The following is a 15,824-nucleotide window of genomic DNA, read 5'->3' as shown; positions in this document are numbered from 1 at the left end:
CAGCGTGAGGGCAGCCGGCTTCTCTTCCTCCTCATTTCCTATCAAGGGGGGGCCCTGGGAGGTTTCACAGAGACTCGTGTCACCCTCGCACAGATACTGCTGCTGTCACCGGTCGACACGGATATCCTAGCCAGGGCGACTCGTGGCCAGCCCCTCGGTGGCCCCTGCGTCCTTGCTACTTCCCTTTTAGTCCAACAAAAAGTGCACTCCTCATTACGAGCCGTCCTGTCTTCCTAAGGTGGCTTTTGGAACCCAGGAGAAAGCAAAAACAAACCGTTTCCTTCCCAAATGGAGCACTTCGAGCACTGACCTCCGCAAAGCATTATTCACCACGTATAAGGACGGGAGCCGTTGCCTCGATAAACCCCTAGTTTGAGAACGGGGTCCTCCACGTTGACAGCGATAGCCTTGGAGTCACTGTTAGCGGACCCAGGCTCGGCGTGCGCGTACACGGCAGCCGGGTACATCCCTACCACGACCTCGTTAGTTCTGGTATTTCTAAAAGGTTGTGGGGACGTTAACATCACCAGTCCTAGGAGCCAGATCATATTTGTTCTTCTCTAGACAAACACTTAAGTCACATTTTCCATCCCTTTCTCCAGCTGGGCTTGTGCGACATCCGATCAGCTCCCTGCTGACTGATAGCCTGGGACAGGGACCCCAGGGCTAGCGGCTGAGCACTGAGGCCAGGGGGCCGCACGTCCGCACGTGAATGTGAATTTCTTGCTCGAGAAATACTAGCTAATGCTAATGCTTAGCTGCCGAGCACATAGGGGTCCTGAGCACGGTGCTAAGGGCTTTACGGATGCCTTGTTTATGCTCTGCCTTTTGAGGTGGCTCGTAAGTAGCAGACTGCAAGTGAAAACACTCTCCATCAATGGATGAATGGATAAACAAAATGGGGTCTATACACACCATGGAATGTTATGCAGCCTTTAAGTGGAAGGAAATTCTGACGTATGTTACACATGGCTGGACCTCGAAGACATTATGTGAAGCAAAAGAGTGAAAAAAGACTAATACTATATGATTGCTCTTATATGAGGCACCTAGAATGGTCAGACTCAGAGAGACAGAAAGCAGAACGCTGGTGTCAGGGGCTGGGGAAAGGAAAACGGGGAGTTAGTGTCTAATGGGGACGGAATTTCAGCTGGGGAAGAGGAGAAAGTTCTGGAGACGGACAGAAGTCATGGTAGCAGAACAATGCGAATAACGCCACTTAAAATACTGTCACGTGAGAAACTGACGATGCAAAGAGACGATCTTCAGTTTGGGAATTCCTATCCGAAAATTTCTTTTTATTTTTTGAAAATGTACTGTCTTTAGATTTAACACTTAACAGCAGAGATGTTTTTCGTGAACGACCTAAGTAATATTTTTCCCAATGTCCTAAAAAAAAAAAAGAAATTTCTTTCTTCTGTTTATCATCATACATTTCATTTACCTCTTACGTGATAGGGAAGCTTTCCTACCCCCCTTCCCCAAATGTCTCTCTCGGGTTTACTACCACTCCTTTCTCAGGAACTCCAAAGAAAAAGATTCCAACTTGTCTGGGCTGAAGTAACGTGGCGTCGTGCCCATACCTGCAGGGCCTACACACCTGAGAATCTGGAGTCCCTTTCACTGCAGACGCTGCAGGACTGAACCAACCCTGCTGAGGACGAGTGACAGGTTTCATCACGCTGTGGGGATTTAAAATACGGTCTTGTGTGGGGGCCTCTTCCTGACATTCTTCACGATGAAGACCATTCCTAAAAATAGAAAGCCCTAGTCATTGCCAAAAGTGGCTTTCTTCTTCAGAGATGTTTTACGCTTCGCGTTGGTGATAATTAGTTGTTATTTATTAATAATTTGTTAATGTTCTTTGCTATCTGTAAGTGCCTTGATCAGCTTATTTCATCCCCACAACTTAATGGGGTGGATGGACCATGACATGCCAGTTTTACCACGTTGAGGGGTGAGAAAAATAAGACCAAAGAGATAAAGGGATTTGCCAAAGGCTGTGACTCTTACACTTCAGTATGTTTCAGGGTCACCTCGAAGGCTTCTTAAAACAGTGTGCTGGGCCCCACTCGTAAAGCTTCTGATTCACGAGGTCTGTGGCCGGCCTGAGAATGTGCATTTCTCACAAGCTACAAGGTGACGGTGATGCTATTGCTGCCGCCTGGCAGGGGTCCCACTGTGAGAAGCCCTGGCCTACAGTCACAGAGTGGGTGGGTGGCAGAACCAGGCCATGTGCCTTCCAATCCCAGTCCTGCACACCAGCCGGTGGTGGTATACGGAGAAGGAGTGGTGCCATTCATAAAACGGACTCCACAAACCATTCCCCCAAGACGTGTCATCATTCACAGTCAGGCAACCATTCCATGAGCCTTGAAGGCAGGACTCATGTTGTTCACCCCTTTCCCTCCAAGCTTCCGGCGCAGTAAGCCATGGGTGGCTGTTGCTTAATAACGCACGTATAATTTGCCGAGAGAAATAATTCACCCGGTCCATCTATTGATTTCTAGGGTGTGCTTTACAAATGGGAAAACCAATGAGCCACGTGGGCCTTGCACTGCACCCTCACCTGCTGGAATGTTCTTCATTATCATGGAGCCAACTTGATGAATTGAACGCCTCCCTTTCTTCTGCCTGCAACACAGAAGGCTCTGCTCCTGGAAACAAAATCTATAGCAGAACACCCTAACACCCGTAAATCTCCTTCTCATGAATTGGGCCTGAAGGCTGCGTTGGCTATGAAGCTGGGCAGGGTCTGCTGCTGTTAGCGAGGCCAACAACAATATGGAGGCTGCTCGCTGTCATCAGGGCGTTGGGGAGTGGCCGAGAGGCTCTCTGGCTCCGAACGGCCACATCTGCTCCGAATTAACGTGGGGCCAGATGATGTCACAGGATCTGCTGGGTTCCTGGGAGGGTTTTCTCCATCTCTCTCTCTCTCTCTCTCTCTCACGCACACACACATAGGCACTACTTTATTTGTTCAAACTTCCAGATGAATATATATCCTCAATGACACAAATCATTTTAGCTCTTCTTGTTTTAACCATGTGGAAGAATGAGTTTCGGTTTTCTGGCAAACACAAATATTTAAATATTCGTGTGTGTTTATTTGTTAGATGTGAGGACGAGGTCCACTGAGGCCTAGGGATCTGGCAGGAGGAGGATCGACTGCTTCAGGTCTGAATTCTGGGCTCCACTGGCCTGGCTGACGAAGTCTGACTCTACCCTCACAGGCCCACAGGCCTCCGAGGCTGCATGTCTAAATTGACGGGGCACCATTTTAATTATTTATGTGTTTTTACTTTCTCAGGCTCTGCCAATAACAATGGGAAGCTCTCTGGTTTATATCAACAAAACAGAACAGTGAAAACTCCATTTCTGAAGCATCTGAAGGAGAGGAAAAAGGGAGTTTCTAAAAGTCTGTTTAGCAATTGGAGTTTTTGCTAACAGTTACGTTTCAGAGAGAAGAGAGGAAATGTGTCTGCGCCCCGGGACGGTGTGGGGCGCGCCCAAGAGCAGAATGAGTGAACTTGAATTTGTGGCTATGAGTTTGTGTGGCTCTCTTGGACCCTGAGGGAAAAGGGAAATTCAGTAATGATGATTCCATTTTTATTTAAGGTTGTGACATTTTGTTCATCATGGATTCTTCTGCCTTATTTTTTATTTTTATGGATGTTGTATTAATTAGAGATTTTTGGTGCCCCCTGAAATTCTGCACTTGAGGTGAATGCCTCACTCTCCTGACACAAACTTTGAGTTTGTGTACAATTCTCAGACAGCCCCAAGCCTGAAAACCTAGGTTACTGAAGAAGGTCTAAGGTAATGATTTGGTGAAATGGGTAATTTTGGGGGGACGATACAAGCCAAATTTATGGAGAGCTTTGTATCTGCTGGATACTTCTCATGCTTTCTCTTGTTCTATAAGCCCTGTAAGAGTAGACACCATCTGATTATTCCCATTCTATTCTTCCAAACAAAACAAGGACAGTCCCTACTACCTAGTAGATATTCAATAAATATTTGTTGGAACATTCCTGTGAAGTTAGTGTTATTTTCTTCATTTCACAAAAGACGGAACTAAGCTTTTGGAGGAATCTGATAATGGCCTAAATTCACACAGCTGATGAGTGATGAAGCCCAGACATCCACACCAAACCCTGTGCTCTCCACAGATGACCTCTCTGCGGTCACATAAAGCTGAGGAGCCTATCCCTCAAAGTTTCCCATTGCCCGTAGGAGTTGATGATTGTTACTTCTTGGGAAATCAACTAAAATAACTTTGTGATTGGATGCATTTTTTTTTCTTGTTTAAGCCTTACTGGATATAAGCATTTTAAAATTCCTTGTAGCTGTCAATCCCACTATTTTATTTTGAGAAATGCTTTCAAGCCTGACCTATTCAGCCTGCTGTTAATTGTAGCAAAGATGTCAAGATATCTAACAGACACAGACAAGGGTGTGCCTCTGTTTCCCACCTGGGAGGCAGCTGGGAGCTTCTGAGAGCCATGGGTGGTACCCTCTGTTAAGTGCCAGTGCCTACTAGCCACCGAGACTTTGTAGGATCTGGTCAAAGTATCCTAAGTATATTCATTCAGAGTATCAATCTAAGATAAAATGCCAGGACCAGTGGCCTTCATGTTCAATTTTTATCAATCCTACAGCACAACAATACATAGAATATAACTGGTTGTACCCATCTATCCACAGCACTTCTCTTGTCTAGGAAGATTGGCAATTGCCTTTACCTGGAAGGCAGAAATGAGAGAGGAGCCGTGAAGCTCTCAGGATGGGCAAAGCCAGAGAGAAAACAGCAGGAGATTCAGCTTTCATCAACAGGAAGCATAATGATCTAGCATGGGGATTAGCAAGCTTTTCTGTAAAATAATAAGTATTTTAAGCTTTGCAAGCCCTGTGGTCTTAGTTACAACTACTCAACTCACTGGGTGAAAGCAGCCATAAACAATATGTAAATAAGGGGGTGTGTGGCTGTGTTCCAATGAAACTTGATTCACGAAAGTAGGCAGCGGGCCAGCTTTGACCCACAGGTGAGCTGTGCTTTGCCAGCTCTTGCTCTAGAATGCTGTTTCCCTTTACTTAATGACGCTATGTTAATTTATCTGTATACCTCCAAACAAAACACATGGACCATAACAAGAACAATGAGGGTTGATACTTGTAGCACACTCGCTACTGACTGAGCACATATGCGACGACTCTCTCTTGGGCCCGCAGAAACGTACAACCAGCCAGTCCCCTCCATCTTGTTTCACACCCTTAATCCAACCCCATCCTCTCACTTGGACTCGTACAATGGACTTCTAATTGGGCATCCCTTCCTCCAGCCCTGCCCGGGACAATTGACTTCTACGCAGAAGCCAGAGTGGTCTTTTAAAAACGTAAATCAGATCATATCCTCTTTGATGACTTGCAGCTTCTCTTAGGATAAAAACCCAAGTCTGCCCCTGTGACCCACAGAACACAGCAGGGCCTGGCCCAGCTCCTTTGGCCTGTTTCCTGCTGCCTCCTCACTCTCCGGATTCTGGGCAATTGGCCTTTTTAAAGCCACTTGACTCACTGGCTCCTTGCTGCCTCAGGCCTTCCCACAGCGGTTTCTTCTTTCTGGACTCCTCCCCAACCCCCATCCCTCTTTCCTCTTGGTGAATCCCCCACATGCATCTCAAGTATCTGTTTCTGAGGGAGCCTTTCCCGATGCCCAGATGAGGTTGGGACTCCGGTAGTCTGCTTATTCAGCTCCCCAGAGTTTTCCTTTGTAGTGCTCATTTCCCTTGATGAATGATTTCTCCTTCATCTGTCAGATGAACGGCTCCTGTTAGACCATCAGCTCCATGAGGGCAATGACACTGACTGTCTTATTCAAGCTATGTCCCCAGCACCTAGCAAAGAGACTGGCACACAGTGGGTGCCACACAGATACTTCATTAAGGCCCGTGGAAACAAATCAAGGCATGACGTATCCGATGGAATAGGCCCCTCACCCAAGGCGCCATCATTAGCTAGGTTAATGGAAAGGAGGGAGTCACAAGGATGTGAGGTGACCAAGAACCTGGGAGTGTCATTCAGCTCAGAGAGAGGTGGGGAATGGGTGACAGATGCATGTAGAAGGAAGGATAGCTATAAATCTCAGGCCAAGGGAGCAAGCAGGACCGCCCAGGAGAGCAAAGGAGCAAGCGGCCTGCTCAGGACAGGGAAGTGGACATCTGGGTCAAAATAGACAGTGTCTACAAAGACGCATGTTACCACAGTCCAGTTCAGTTTTCTTCTTCTTGTTTCCTAACCTAGCTGGTTAAGGTCAAAAGGCTGATGCCCAATTCCTGCATGTGCAGTGTGCCGAAAAGCCACTTGGGCCTTTTGCCCCTCTTGACAACATTTGTGAAAACCCACTGGATGGCGTAACACTTGAATGCAAGCCTACAGTTGAGGTTCTAACAGAAGTTTGTTGTACACAGAATAATGAAGTTTAAAAACTACTTTTCCTCCCTTCTCTGCCATGTGGAGTCAACACAGGGTTGAAGGCATGAGATCCAGAGGCCGACTTCCCGAGTATGGATCTCAACTCCACGGCCTATAGCTGTTGATCTGGTGAAAGTTCCAGAACCATACTATGTCCCATCATCTCCGCCTACAACATGGGAGAAATCAGAGTGCCTATCTCAAAGAGCATTTGTGTGGATTAGATGGTACAATCCAGAGAAAGAGTGACACAGGCCTAGTACATTATACACACAGTGACAGCATCACTATGATGACATCAGATCAGACTGTGGGGTCATCCTGGCTTCAAAAGACTCAAATGATCTACAGGCCATGCTAAAATCTGAGACTTCTTTCTCATTCGGGGGTGAGGTGGTTCTCGGGATCCTGGTGTGGAATGTATCTCCTGGCTCACCCTGGTGTAGGACTGTGACCAGACAGGGCCAGGGGAATGGGATTTGGTGAAAATGGATACAGCCATTCTCCCTGCCACTGAATTGTCAGCTTCCACGGTCCAGAAGAAACCGCTCCCCCTCCCGGGGCTAAATCACAGGCTTCCTTTTAGGTTCCCTCAAAAGGACACAATAACAAAGCATGGGGGGTGGAGGGACACTTCTTTGATCTCTGTCCCAACCATTCTTCTCCAAATCACAGAACCAGGACCTCCTGCCAATTTCTGATCTTTTGTCCCAAGTCGATTCATGAACACTCACACATTACTTTGAAGATAAAAGCACCACATCAGTGCACCAGGATACCACTATTATTTTAATAAGAGGAGCCTGCACATGTCTCTTTGACATATGAGCTGTTCAAAATATTTGTCTAGTTTTTCTGTTCGGCTGCATGGGAGAAGCACTGCCTTGCCTCTCGTGTATACTCCTACATCTACCATTATGTGGAATGAGCATTGTTTTCATAAAAATGTTGGCCTTTTCTCCAACAAAAGAAATGGATGTTTCTCTTGGGGATACCTCTCTGTTAGCCAAAACTTGAGTAATTATTTTCAGAGATATGTATATTTTAAACGTCTAATTTATCGCCACGCTTACCAAGGCCAATAAAATGTACTATAATAGTCACAATGCCAACAAAGTTGAGAAGAAATTGAGAAGAAATGTGTGTGTACACAATAATGGATTTATAAGCAAACAGAAAAATGGATTCTACTTGAAGAAGAGGAAGAGGAGAAAACATTTTATTCTCTAGATCTACCCCAATGATTATTTTATACCAGACTCAAAAGAGCCTCTCTGGTGAGAGCATATTTCACCAGGTCCTAGCACATGGCTTTGGCCACCTCCACCAGCCCTCTGCAGGTGTTACCAACATCTCACGTGCTCTCAGCTGCTCAGGTTCATTGGCAGCAGAAGCACCAGATGCAGCACCAGAGCTGACCCGTGTGCCGACGGCCGGGGCTGGGCAGGGAACCAAGAAGGGCTGCTGGAGTTGGTGAGGGACCACGAGCTGGAGGCTGGAAGCACAGAGTCTCTCATAAACCCGGGACCTATGACTGGGGCCTGGGAGTGGCCCTCACATCTGCCACAGGCTGCAGGTTTGTCCCTTGATTTCCACTCCAAGCCTGAGCATGACACTCAGGTGAGCCTGGTTTTGCCTCTCAGCCATGATGGAGTCCATGGTGTGGCCTCACGGCCTTGCCTCAGAGAAGATACTACTCCATTCTGCTGGAGGAAGTCACATTTCCAGTAGCCAGGGCTCCTCCTCTGTCTTGGGCTGAAATCCTTGGGGTTTTGGCTTGAACCATTTTCCTGATTCCTGTTTTGTCCAAATGTTTCCCTAGAAGTCCATCTGGCTTTCCACAGACCTGACTCTCTGCGGTTAGCCAGGGGCTCTGACCTGGCTGGCTCTGTCAACTGCCCTTGGACCCCCAGAGCTCCACTGACCACTAGCCCACAGCACCGTCCCTACCCCTCCAGTCCCCAGGCACCCACTGCCTGTCCAGTATCTGGAATCTGTCGCCCATTTGCCTTGTGGCATCTCTGGCATTGTCGGGTCCGTACTGTAACTCAACTTTTCTTGTCTGACTTGTTTTCTCAACTAATTAGTGCAGAGCAGGAAAGGAAGAAGCAATCTGGTTAGATCCACCCCGAGGAATTCCGATGCCGGGATGCCTGCCCGGCACTGGCAGCCACTCCAAGTCAGTCAGCACCCCACTGGGCTCGGTTTCTCTGACATATGTTAGACTAGACACATCTTAGAATAGTTTAACACCCCCAAAGGCAAGAATATGTTCCAGAATAGTCCCTCAAATACCTCCTGAGGGAGAGGGTCTCCACTCGTAGCAAAACTAACGAACGCATTCAAAGGTCTCTGATCTCTCACAAGAGCAGTCCCCGGCTGTCACAGAGGTGCCCCTCCTATCCCTCCTCTCACTGGCAATGCGGGCTGATGGAGAAAACTGAAGCCCTGACTTCAGGACGTGGGCATTTGTGGACTCCATCTGAGCTGCGGCATTTCCGTGAGGAGTTCCAGGGAGTGACAGAAACATTCTTCCCTGGGACCAAGTGTCCTGTTTTACTGATGATTTCCAGAAGGTGCCAACCTCACTTTGGGCATGACTTACTCTTCAATATGGCGCCGGTTCCTGAGGCCCTGGGGGGCTGTGCCTCCCTCTGCGCCCGCCCCCCGGGCCGGGCTGTCTGGGCGGCCTGCGGCAGCCTCTCTGCAGCTGTGAACTTGCACCCCTGCCTCTCGCCGCGATCTTCCAGGGATCGGACTGTTTTCTCACAGCCTAGACTGACAGAGGCTGGATCCCTTTCTCTCAGGGCAAATTCAGCCCCGTGCAGCTGGCTTTGCTGGCAGTTTTGAGCACAGGACAGGAAATCCATAACATTCACAGGTCGGGCCCAGCGAGCGGCATGTGTCCCAGTCCCCATATGGCGCAGCCTGAGAACGCCGTTCCTCCTCTTGCAGATCGCCGGAGCAGCCCATGAACACAGACGTTCGTCCATGTATAATTGATGACATAATAAAAGCGGCTCTGGCTGCAGGAGGAAATATGATATGGCATAAATCACCCTGCCAGGGCGCAAATGAAATTGAGATCCAAAATTTAAAAATAACGACTGCCCTTTCGCTCATTAAATCCTCATGTGATAAGGAATTCTTCCCATGTCTCAAAACCTCTGGTGGGAAGGGGGGAAAGCACCCTGTTCTGCCCAGGGGGTCACGAACACGGGGAAGAAGGAAGGAAATTCTGTTTGTAGGGACACCCTGCTGGTGAATCCTCCTTGTAATCCTCCCAACAAGCTGATGGGAACAGCCCTCATTTGACAAAATGGGAAACTGAGACAGAGAACTAAGAAATTGTCTGCGGTCATGCTGCCAAGGGATGCACGGGGAATTCTGATCTGAATCTTAAACGTGGGGCCCCCTTCCAACGTCACAAGGTAGAAATGAGACAGGAGGACAGGGAGTCCCACTGCTGAGAGGCACAGGCAGGCAGAGGCTGGGGGCAGCCCCGGGACGGCAGGGAGGGGGCTGGGAAAGCAGCAGACCTGGGAACTGGCAGTGCCTGCACAGTCTGACATGCAGGTGGGGGCTCTGGCATCAGAGTGGAACTGGGAACTTCATACTTGCTGAGGAAAATGTGTAACTGCATCCTGAAATGAAAGCGTCCTCTCTGACGGGGCAACTTGCATATTATCACGCACAGAGATGGTCTTCCTTAGCTCCTTTTCCCTCCCGTGGTGCCTGACCGAAGACTTTGCGCAGAGTAGGTGTTCAATAAGTATTCGTGAATATCTTATTGAGTCCAGGATGACAGCCATCATCCTTTCTGTGCCCGCGTGCTGCTTCCCCGCCCTCATTTTGGTGTGCTTACCGAGCTAAAGCTGTGTCCAAATGAGCAGCTCACTTTACACCAATGACATCTACGGAGACAGTGTCGTTGGAACGAGTCTCTCAATCCCTTCTCTGAGTGTGTACATCTGAGAAGTGTCTCTTGGATGCTTCCAGCAAGGACTCTAAAGCCATCCAGATTGTGTGCATTGCACAAAGACTGCTTATTCTTCTGCGGACTTTTTCCCCTTTAAATCCCTTCCTTCTTTGGACATATTCATCTCCTATATAATACATCACTGAGACAGAAGAATGAGGGGGTTTGACAGCTGTTTCACACGAAGTGAGAGAGGATGCCCCATTTTGCAAGGATGAAGACAAGAAGTGTCTCCCTGGGACTAGGGTTTGGGCCCCCGATGGACTGCCCGTGGACCCTTATCCTGCAGCTCCCACAGAGAGCCTGGCCTCACATGCGTGGGGGGCCCAGCGACCCCGGCACTGACTGAGCAGCATCTGCCTTCCCTGAGTGTGATGGCACAAGAGCGCCCCGCACACAAGGAAAGAGGGAGAAGGGTCTTAGCTCCTTACAGACCACGGGGTCATGTTGTGCAGAAGATGAAGAGAAATAAATCCATTGGATGTAACCTCAGTTGGATCATGCCAGAAGTCCCTAGGCATTCAAAAGAAAAGTTTCCAATTCGAAGCAAGTGTTTTCCCTCTTATTCAATAAGCCCAGGTAATCGTGGCTAAGTTCATGGCCAGGTTCATGCCCAAGCAGCTGCTCATTTCCAGTGCTAGCAGCAGCTGGCAAGGACAGCAGGAGATGGGCCCGAGGAGGCAGACCCACCAGGCTTCGTGCCTGGAGAGTTCTGTGAGTCCTTTCCAGAAGCATAGAGAAAAGGAGAGGCTGAGGGGAACGAGAAAGGAACTTTAATATGAAAGAATAGCTTGTCGTATTGCTTCTGCTGTGGTGGCTGCCATTATACATTGTACTTTCCACATGTCTTTAGGGTTCTGGGACCCAGTTCCAATGTAGGGGTGGGGTTTCCCCCACGCCACCAAGGAGCAATTCTCCAACACCAGCTGGATGTCCTACAATTAAACTTGACTCTGACGCTGTCTACCCAGAAGTCGCATCAGCTATCACAGAGTAAGGGTTCTGTCCTACAAGACTGCCCGGCCCGCCTCAGACACCAGTGGCAAGCTCTGGCTATCACCCGGGCTTCTGAGAGAGCAGCTATGGATCAGAGATGCCAATAACCTTCTGCTTAGGTTCACTGAATTTGCTGGAGCAGCTCACAGAATTCGGAGGAACATTTTACTTACTAGATCACCTGTTTCTTTTGAAAGGATAGAACTCAAGAATAGCCAGATGGAGGAAATGCACAGGAGAAGGTCTGGGGGAAGGGGTGCAGAGATTCCATGCCCTCTCTGAGCACCCCAATCTCTGCATCTCCAGTGTTCACCAACCCAGAAGTTCCCAAACCCTCTCCTTTTGTGTTTTTAAGAAAGCTTTATTACATAGGCATAATTGGTTAAATCACTGACCATTCTCCTGCCCCTCACTCCTCTAAGAAGGGCACAGGGTGGGACTGAAAGTTCCAACCCTCTAATCACATGGTTGGCATCCACTGACAACCAGTCTCATCCTTAGGTGCTTTCCGAAACCATCTCATTAGCATAACAAAATAGACACCTTTAAACTCTCATCACTTAGGAAGTTCCAATTCCTGTGAGTCAGGAACCACGGACAAAGACCAAAACCCAAATATACATGAGAAATACGTATTTGGTATCTAAATGATATGTATTTTCCTATAGTCACAATATTGCAAAATGGCTCAAGCTGTACAATCTACTTTCAAAGAGGCCAACCACCAACCTCTGGGGATTCAGAGATTTTCCAAGGCATATGTGGACACGATAGGTTTAAGAGAATCAATTTCTAGATTCTCAACCTCCAAATGTACTCCTTTCTAAAATATTTGCAAGAGAACAATCTCTTGGTGGAAACATCAAGCCAATTCTATTGTCTACCTCCCTATCACAAACACCCTTCTCCCACTTGATAAGAGAAATCCATGCCTTTCCCTTAACTCATCTATTACTACAGTGCTAGACTGGGGTGTATCTGTCACTTATTGCTGCATGAATAATTACTTCAAACTTAGTGGCTTAACACAATACACATTTATGATCCTGGTTTCTGTGGGTCGGGAGTCCGGGTGTGGCTTGGCTGGGTCCTTTGCTTCAGGGTCTCTCAGAGACTGCACTCAAAGGGTCTTTGGGGTTAGGGTCTCATCTGAGGCTCAACTGGGGAAGGATCTGCCTCCTAGCTCATATGGTTTTGGTCAAGATTGGATTCCTTGTAGGTTGTCAGAATGAGGGCCTCGGCTCCCAGCTGGCTGTCAGCTGCAGGATCCTCTAAGTTCTTGGCCACATGGGCTTCTTTACATGGTGGCTTACTTCATCAGAGCCAGCAAGGAGAGAGTCAAGAGCGTCTGCTAGGAAGACGGAAGTTACAAGCTTACATTACAATCACAAAAGTGATGTCCTGGGGTGCCTGGGTGGCACAGCGGTTAAGCGTCTGCCTTCGGCTCAGGGCGTGATCCCGGCGTTATGGGATCGAGTCCCACATCAGGCTCCTCCGCTATGAGCGTGCTTCTTCCTCTCCCACTCCCCCTGCTTGTGTTACCTCTCTCGCTGTCTGTCTCTATCTCTGTCGAATAAATAAATAAAATCTTTAAAAAAAAAAAAAACAAAAAAAAACAAAAAAAGTGATGTCCTATTCACCCTTGACGTGTTTTGTGCGTTAGAAGCAAGTCACAGATTCTTCCCACATTCAGTGTGTGGATACCAAGAGGTGGGTATAAGTGGGGACCATCTTAGGGTCCATCTACTACAGCAGGGCACCAAAAACGGGATCATTAGAAGTATTGGTATCAGCAGGATATCTCATAATCAAAGCATCATGACACCCCCTAACCATCTCATTAAAGATAGATTACCGACAAAAATTTTTTTATATTTAATAATTATTTTCATCACAGTTTATTGTAATGTATTTGTTTTGAACAAATGTGGACTGATATTAAAGTAACTAAATCTGGAGAAAATATTTTTAATTTCCATTTTTATACATTTTCTGTGGCAGTATGATGGGCAAGCAACAGAAGATTTTCAATAATAAAAGTATATATTCTTGAAATAAATTCCTGTGTGGAAGAGGGAATGGGAAAGCAATTTAAAGATAATACTTTCCAACGGCTAAAGAAGAGGATGTTGAGGGGCGCCTGGGTGGCACAGCGGTTAAGCGTTTGCCTTCGGCTCAGGGCGTGATCCCAGCGTTATGGGATCGAGCCCCACATCAGGCTCCTCCGCTATGAGCCTGCTTCTTCCTCTCCCACTCCCCCTGCTTGTGTTCCCTCTCTTGCTGGCTGTCTCTATCTCTGTCGAATAAATAAATAAAATCTTTAAAAAAAAAAAAAAAAGAAGAGGATGTTGATGTATTTTTAAATGGATGATACTGGACATGAGATCACTAGAGTGTTTACCTTCCATTAGATATATCTGAAAGAGTGATGAAACCTTTTTATTTTAAAATATCAACATTTGCATTATGCTGGAAATTCTATCTTTTGCAGCTATTTAAACTTAATGAAGAAAAAATGTAGGTGTCAGCTTAAAAATGTGCAAGGGGGAACACTTTTAGGGTGTGAGTTGTAAAATGCCTGGAAGACAATGGTTGCTTTACAGAGATCAGGGTTACTGGATCTGAGGTACAAAAGAATGAGACCCATCGTTGCCATGGTATCTTATTAAGAAAAACTCCCAGGATTTTATATCAAATTAACACATATTTTTGCATAGTCTTCAACTTAACACATTGCATGTTCTCTTCCAAAGCAAGATGAACCTCTCAGTTCTGCTCGTTTCCAACTTCTTGATCTCATGCTGTTTGGGATTCAGGCGGTCTGAGCTGAGGGTGGGGACATTAATTGGGCTCTGCTTTAATTCAGCCACAACTGTATATATTATATATTATATATATATATATAATATATAATATATACATATATATATATCAATGGATTTATAACGTACACCTATTTTGGGCAGATCAGACACGTGTTTGGCTGTCCTCTTTAAAAATACTTATGATAATCTTGATTAACCACAAAGGAGTCATGGCAAAGGTTCTAATACCTGTTTTTTTAGAAAATCGGTGGGCTGTTGGCACACAGCTATGTGTACTGTAATGTCAGACCAGGGCCGGGAGCCCTGAGTATGTTCTGCTCGTGTTTTAAATAAAGTGGACAATGGTTTGTAAAAAAGGAATCTGGAGGCTGTGGTTTCCTCTTGGCTGCTACGCCTCATTCCTGGGCTCCTATCAGAGGGAGGAGAGACAAGAAGGCTCAAGTGACAGAGCCCAGGGCCAAGGCCGCCTGCTGGCCCTCCAACAGCGCTCTGTTTGTTACTTGAGCTGCAATAGCTGCGGGATTTGTCCACACCCACCCGGGGCATGTGACTCAGCTTCGTCTAGACTCCACTCTGATCTGCTCCCGGCATTTACACGGTTGGCAAGTGGAACCACAGCCAGGTTAATACCCTCCAAACAAAGGGCCATGGGAGGCAAATCTCTTTCTTTTTTCCCCCCAATTTCATTGAGAAATAATTGACCTACATCACCGTATGAATTTAAGCCGTGTAGCGTAATGGTTTGATTTACACGTATTGTGAGTATCATAATAGGTTCAGCTAACATCCATGTTCTCAGATAGGCAAAATATAAAGAAAAGAAAGAATAAAGGGAAAAAAATATTTCTCCTTGTGAGGAGAACTCTTGGGATCGCCTCTCTTAACAACTTCCCTGTCTGTCACAGGGCGGTGGTAGCTGTGGTCATCACGGTGTACGTGCCATCCCCAGTGCTTACCTGTCACTGGAAGTGTGTACCTTTTCACCACTTCCTCCAATTCCCCCTGCCCCACCCTCCATCTCCGATAACTGCAAGTCTGATCTCATTTTCTATGAGTTTGTTTGTTTTAGATTCCCCATATAAGTGAGATCGTACAGCATTTGTCTTTTTCTCTCTATTTCACTTATAACATAATGCCTTCAAGGTCCATCCTTGCTGTCACACATGGTAGGATCTCCTCATATTTTATGGCCGAGTAATATTCCTCTGTGTGTGTGTGTGTGTGTGTGTGTGTGTGTGTGCATGTATCACAGCTTCGAACTTCAGGGGTCAGGAAATCCCACACAGTACTACTAATCTCTCAGCATTTTGAGTGTCATCCTTTTCATACGCCCCTTGGCTGGCAGCCAAGCGGCTTTGTACCCATCAACTTTCAATATATTCATCTGCTAGCAGTACTCAGTAAGGGACAGCTTTAAGTCCATGTTTCTGAGAAAGAAGGAAAAGAAAAGAAAATCACACTGTGCACCGTGCAGGACAGAGGCTGACGACGCTGCGTAGTGTGTAACGTCTCCCAGAACAGAGATCTGTGCTCCAGGAAACAAACAAGCAAAA

Source organism: Ursus maritimus, unplaced genomic scaffold (genome assembly GCF_017311325.1).
Source record: "Ursus maritimus isolate PB19 unplaced genomic scaffold, ASM1731132v1 scaffold_31, whole genome shotgun sequence".
Classification (NCBI taxonomy): domain Eukaryota; kingdom Metazoa; phylum Chordata; class Mammalia; order Carnivora; family Ursidae; genus Ursus; species Ursus maritimus.
Note: the sequence above shows the minus strand (reverse complement) of the source record.